Here is a 6,715-nt window from a genome sequence, read left to right as displayed (position 1 = left end):
CATAGAGGCCATAAGACATACCTGATACATCCTCTCATACGTCTAAACCTACTCTCCTTACGCAGGTGACCCACATTCCCCTCGGTTTTGAAAAGCCAGCAATGCCACTGAATGCAAGTTATAATTGCAACCATTAGAAGCAACAATGGAGTAGCAATGAAGAGACACTCAGTTCTTGTGCCTGTTTTCACATGTCCTTTGCCATCTGTTTGATCCCTCATATGTAACCGATGGTTTCCTGTCCAAGCACATTCATAAAAGAAGATTAAATAAATTGAACATTATGGAGGGACCAGCTATAGCATCTGATGTCTAATCTGAAGTGCCTGTCACGCCCTGGAAGACAGGCAAAATGTTACAAGGTATAGTTTTAAACACTAAACTAAACCAAGCAAGAGATCATTTCATGCAGGGAAACAAGAGGAAATATGTATTACTTATGACATTTTTATTGATAATGCATAGTCCGGTGTATAAAAAACAATAGGCAGGTACTCAATCTTTCATGGACATGTCCTCTCGCAAATGCTTTTAAAGGCAAAAATCTAACACATTCACTAATAATGGATATTATTTCAATGGATATTGTGAGCGTTTTTTGTCAATCTCACACCATAAAGGTAAAAGCTTAAAATCCCAGAGGCACAAGGAGGAACCACTAAATTGTGCATCCATAACTGTTGATCTGTATCTGTTGTTGAGGAACAAAGCCTAATACAAAGTGTGATCATTACAAATTCTTGCAATGGATGCATTAAGCTATGATAAGCTTTCACCTTTGTAAAATCTGAAATGAGATCTATACTAGTTGGGTTTTGAGTTTGCCTACCAACAAGAAGGTTGAAAAACTGAAATGTTTGTGGAAACAATAAATTTGAAAAGTGGATTTAACCGAGACAATATCAAAATTGACCAAATAGCTTGTGGAACACCAGTTATTACTATCCAAACATATTTGATGACAATCTTTTTCTTTTATTATTCTAATTTCTTTTATGTATCCAATCACAGTTCTGCGCAAGATTTTCCATTGGCTCAGTCACAGAGCTTAGTGGCTCCAGGCAACCGTGAATGTCACGCCCTGCTTTGGACTGTGATTTCCTGGGGCCTTGTTCCAGAAAATTCAAGCACCAGGCAGCCATAGTCCCTGAGGCTATGTTTGCTTTTGGATCTGGCTTGTGCATAATTGATGCAAGGCTGACAATAGTTCATGCAGCAATTGGACGACACCTGAAACAAATGACTAAATTATTCTTCTCTTTGTCTGCCTCTGAGCGCCAACATTTTTTTTTTCTTACCCACATTTCTGGGAAACAAACGAGTTTGGGCTTTAAAATTAAAGAAAGCGTCTAAGTAAAGGGCTCAGCTGAAAGCAGCTTTGTGTGCTTCATAAATCACAGGGGAAGTGAAGCAGACAGAGGAAGGGTTTAGTTTTGCTGTTGAGGGTCATCTCACAAGAAAAAGGTACATGTAAGTTATATCATCCCTCCACGGACATGGTGAGACATAAGAATCACAGGATAGCTTCACTGCATGACAAGTCATTTCTTCATCTAGAAGATAATGTGGGTTTTTTAAGAGGTCCGACACCACAAACATTAATCAGAAGAACTTGCTCTGCATCAATATCATATGACAAAAGAATCAGATTTCCTCATCATCTTTTAGTAACGCATGCATTTATTGTATATTGCACAGCTGCAGTTTTTTTCAATTTTCTAATTGCCGAGTTCTCTTAACCAACCCACACTTTAGACTTTAACTTATTCATTATTTTTTTTCCCATTATATTTTAATATTTGTTGCATATCTAGATGAAACTCATATGTCCTGTTTTGTTTGTGGAAGCCTTTTGCAGGTTTCCACAGCTTATAGTGAACTCCTTCTCGTGTGCTACGATGCTAACAGTTCAATAATACCCACCCTCCATTGAACCTGACCTGGTCACTGGTTCAGACCAGGCCTTCTAACAAACCTCTTTGGATTTATTAACTTTGTGGTACACTGACCTCCTCACAAAAAGCAAAAAAGTTGGATTTCAGTGTTTGTTCTTTAAGAAATCTCACTACGAGCCTTCCCTTCGTTTTGTTCGCACATGATTGCATTATTTTATTTTGTAATAGTTTATGGGTAGAATATTAGTATGTCATATTTTCAGGATGAACAGTGATTTGTTAGCAGCCCACCACTGCTCATTTACATTATTTAGTTCAAGTCACAGTTTGCAAAAATGTTACAAAGGTTAAATTAGCTTGCCATTCAAATGTGTCAATTAAAATGCAGGTTTAAAACAATCCATAGGATTATGTATATGAAGGCAGAAAGCCCTTGGTTACAAGGCTGATTAATAATCACTGACCTGATTGCATAGGCCAATAAATGGACAATAAATATTTTTATTAGACTTTTTTTTTCAGTCCTTGCACCCAACATACTCCTATAGCAATGCAACCTGCTTAATAAACAATAAAATACATTATGATAACTTTTGAGGAAAACCAATGAAGAATAAGTGTGGCATAGCCTTTTTCATCTTTTGGAGTTTCTCTGTGTGACAGCTGGCCCTACTGTCACACAGACCTGAATGGTGATCTTTTGTTTGTTTGTTTGTTTGTTTGTTTGTTTATCCTTAACATTAGTTTAGATATTAATTAGTGAATAGTTTACATTTTTATTTTTAAAAATTAGTTTCATTAGCCTGACTTTTTAGTTAACTATTTGCAGTGCACACATTTAGTTAACTTTATTCGTCAGTTCTTTATATTTTTGTTATTAATTTCTTTGTTTTGAGTTGCCAGTTTCCTTTGGAGCTGCTGTTTGAGGGTCACAGAGGAGGTCCAGCTAATTGATGTCCTTATATGGCTGGCAAACCTCCTCAGCAGGTAGTTCCATCTGTTTGCCAGGGGACAAGGACATTTGGTTTTCTTTAGTTTAATTTGACCATTTCTTTAATGTGTCTTCTATTTGGTAGTTTCATTCTAATGTTTATTTAATTTATAGATTTGGTATTGTATTGATTAGTATTTGTTTAAGTTTTTGTATGTTTAATTACCCCTTGTGTGTCAGCAGTGGTCTGATCAGCCACTGTTTAAGTTCCCCTCATGTCTCCTTTGTTAGGTCAGTTTTGTTGCTTGAGTTGTTTGTGTTACCACCTGAGTTGTAGTTTGTTATGTTGACCTTAGTTTTGGGCCCAATTCTTCCTTGTTTAACTATTTTTGAACTTTTTTGTAATAAATTAAGATTATTTTTGGATTCCATTCAGCGTCTCTTTGGCTGGTTTATGTAAGAACCCTCACACTCTAGGATTTGTTGTTTAGGTTTCAGCCACAGTCAGTGAGCCACTGATTTTGCTTCATCTTTGAATATGACTTACCTCCTGCTTCCTCTTGATGCAGGTTTGGTTTCATTTGTGCAAGTACCCTAACGACTATAGCATAAACAAAAAAAAAAAAAAGACTCTCTGCAAACTGCAAGAGTCACCTCTCCTTCAGTGCTCGGTGATTTAGGCCTGCTGTGAGTGGGGATTATCTCAAGGTATCCGAGTGCAGTTTTCTGATGAAGCTGCCACAGCCTGAGAGCAATGGTGCATTTTGTCGGAGAGCGAGCAAGCTTTGACAAGATGGCTGTGGTGTCTGCGGGCAGTAGATGGTAATCTTACACAGTTGATGTTGACAAGGATAATCAAGTTGCTTATGGTCATCCTGAGAGAGAACATTGAGAGGAAAAAAGTGCCACAGAAGGTCTTTAATTATTAATTCTTTGGCAGCAACATTTCCGTGTGGGCAGCGTCAACCTACTGCTCAGCCATTTACCGACAGAAAGACTCCATGGGAGGTTTTTATGGCCTAATGTGCTCTGCAGCGTAGTGCTGCTCGGACCACAGAGAAAACCCATTTTCATCATCTTTGTGACAGGGCTCATGTAAATTTTAGCTGAAAAGAAAAAAAAATGCCCCAGATATTTGTAAACTGCCATCTGTCCTTCTTATCAGTACAAAGAATGAACAAGAAAGCCATTTTGATTTCCTTTTTCTTTGTTGTGTTCCTTTTCTTGCATTTTTCTTTTGTGGGCTTTGACATGTAATCATAGGATACTGTTGTCTGCATGATAATGAAAAACTGAACATCAGCAAAATCAGCAAGCGTCCTCCAACTCAGGATCGTCAGTTCAGCAATCAGCGGGACCCATTAGAAGGAGAGGAATGTAATAAAGATACATATGGGATGTGAGCCTAAAAATAGCAACACTAGTGTCCCATTAATGTCAGACTGTAGATGCCACTTTAAGGTCAATTTCAGCTCGTGCATATAAGCAAGCCTTCACCTGTCATGAGGCTGCTTGCGTTGTGACGTCAACTCAATCTGCTTCCTTTGTTTGCACCGTACTGGTTAAGCGTGGCTGTTTTATTCTTTTTTTGTCTGCTTTAATAGTAGTTAATGCTAACTGGTCTATCTGCTTAGTCTCCTTTGCTGCACCTCCAATATCTGGACCGATCTGGACAGATTGGTCCAGATATTGTTTACATCTACCAGCCAATGAAGATGTTTTGTTTACATCTACCTAGCCACGCTAGGTGGATTTAAACAAAACCTTCACATAGCATTTTCTTACAGTTGCACTGCATCTAGGCGGAATTGGGGATCTGGTTATTTGGCAGTGCAGTCATTTATCAGGTCACAGGTATGCAGCTGCTGCAAGTTATGTTTTTGTTAGCAGTTGTATTAATAATTTGCTCTATTCTTTTTAGCCTTCTGATGACTCATCAGCATTGTACCTGGAGTGACACTCGCTGCTGTTTTGCCTACCTATAAATTGTTTTTAAAGACCAACCTGAACTTTCTCTGCTGCCGGGAGCATTGATGGCACTACTAAGGGGATAAAGTGCAACTTTGTAGTGCTATTGTATCACTGTTTTACTCATATTGTTTCATTTTTTGTCTTTCTTTTAGGGATTGAGGCTTCTGTGGTGGCAGTGGTGACCCCTGGTGGCAGTGTCTTGTCTTGTGTGTTTTGTTGGAGCATCTTTTTCTTTCTTTGTTTTGCTGTGTTTTTGTAGTGTCCAGGGTGGTCCCTTTTTCTGCACTGGATGTTGCCCCTTCCCTCACTACTGCCCCCATTGGTAAGCCTCAGTTTACGTTGAAATTTAAACATTTTGTTATAATAAATCTTGGCAAATGCATTCATTGTTTTAACCATTCACTTTCAGATTATTGGAAATTTAAAAGATATATTGAAGTTTAATAAATTTTTGTAGAACTTTCTGAATCTCGTCTCCTCCTTTCCAGCAGAGCTTACCTGTGTCCTTATTTCATTACATTTTCCTGGAGTTATTCCAGGTGGCGTTGTTGGTCATTGTAACCTTTAATATTCTATATTTGGGTTCATAATAAAAAGAAAATCCACCCCCAGTTTGTCACAAAACTAAATCTTCTCAAACATGGTTGACAACAAAAGTTTAGCAGCAACATGTTTGAAACCAAATGGACTACGCCTTTAGCTTCGATAAAGCAACGTTTCCTACTTGCAGTGTAAAAAAAGAATCGACTTTCCTATGAAAATGTGATGAAGTTTAAAGGTTCATAAAATAGCTTTTGCGTAATTTAGACCACAATTTTATTTTAACCAGGATCTCCTGGTTAAAATAAAATTGTGAAGTCGTCACCCCAAGAGAAGCTCTTAGCTTTAGCTGCCAAGACTTAAGGGTTTTCTGAACCTGTTTAATATTGCGTGTTTCCACTTGTAATTAAATATTTCCACTAAGAGTGGAGCATTTTATCAATGCATTTGAATTGAAACACGGTAAAACACTGCAATATTCAGCAATTAAATGTGTTTGAAAACAAAGGTATGGAACTCATGTAAAGTTAACAGAAAATATAAACTGCAGATGATTAAAAATTGTGACAACATTCACCTTGTGAAATTTTTATTTATTTTATTTTTTTTTAAATCATCCCACTACAAAGCTTCCTCTTTATTTCAGGTCTATTTGAAAGCACCTACCTCCAGTGATGCTTTTGAGATAGATTCCCACATGCTTTGTTTCTGGTGACCCTGGGTCCTGAAGTTCAAGAGGGGACAAAAACTAGAAAATGATACCAGAACCAGCAGTAAGAAGACACATCAGGTAATATGAATTTGGACGAAGTAAACATGATGTCATAGATTTCTATTTCAAGCCAGATTTGACTTTCTTTTTGATCTTTCTATAAAGTTTGCTGTATTTATCTTAGCTTTGAAAGAACACTATATGCCTGGCAAAGCCCAAGCATGACAAGCAAGGATCTATTTAAGAGAATCATGGCCTACAACAAAGAATCTATTTTTATGGTAGTAAATTTAGGTGGGCTACATAGGATAATTTGTTTGTTTAAGACCGAGAGTGAAGTTTAGTGGAAAATGGAGCCAGACAGGAGCCTTTAACTGTGTGATGTCAAGAAGAAGCAGCTGCCACACCGACAGACCCCTCAGGGTTGCAGGAGTTCTGGCCCCTGAGGTTAATTAGCTTGGACACACTAGTGATCTATCATGCCTTGTACAGCATTTAGCGTCTCTCCGTTTCTCTGACGGCAGTCTGGCAGAATATTGACACAAATACACGGCAGGATTTCTTTTGTTGTAAATGGTGTTAAAGTAAAATACAATACAATTCCTAAAGTCTAGATTCAAGCAGGAGGGGAAACATGAAAACCCCAGCGACAGCTCAATTATCCAC

General features: G+C 37.9%; 1 long non-coding RNA gene across 1 annotated transcript; it reads left to right on the top strand.

Annotated features, from left to right (window-relative positions):
* Nucleotides 1-4,598: 4,598 nt before the first annotated feature.
* On the top strand, nucleotides 4,599-4,819 carry LOC107835195 (uncharacterized). The gene is made up of 2 exons (XR_001661024.1): nucleotides 4,599-4,680; nucleotides 4,748-4,819. It is a non-coding gene; the product is annotated as an uncharacterized LOC107835195 (long non-coding RNA).
* Nucleotides 4,820-6,715: the final 1,896 nt, after the last annotated feature.

Source organism: Poecilia formosa, unplaced genomic scaffold (genome assembly GCF_000485575.1).
Source record: "Poecilia formosa unplaced genomic scaffold, Poecilia_formosa-5.1.2 Scaffold1207, whole genome shotgun sequence".
In the NCBI taxonomy this organism is placed as follows: Eukaryota; Metazoa; Chordata; class Actinopteri; order Cyprinodontiformes; family Poeciliidae; genus Poecilia; species Poecilia formosa.
Note: the sequence above shows the minus strand (reverse complement) of the source record. Positions and strands in the feature narration are given on the sequence as shown.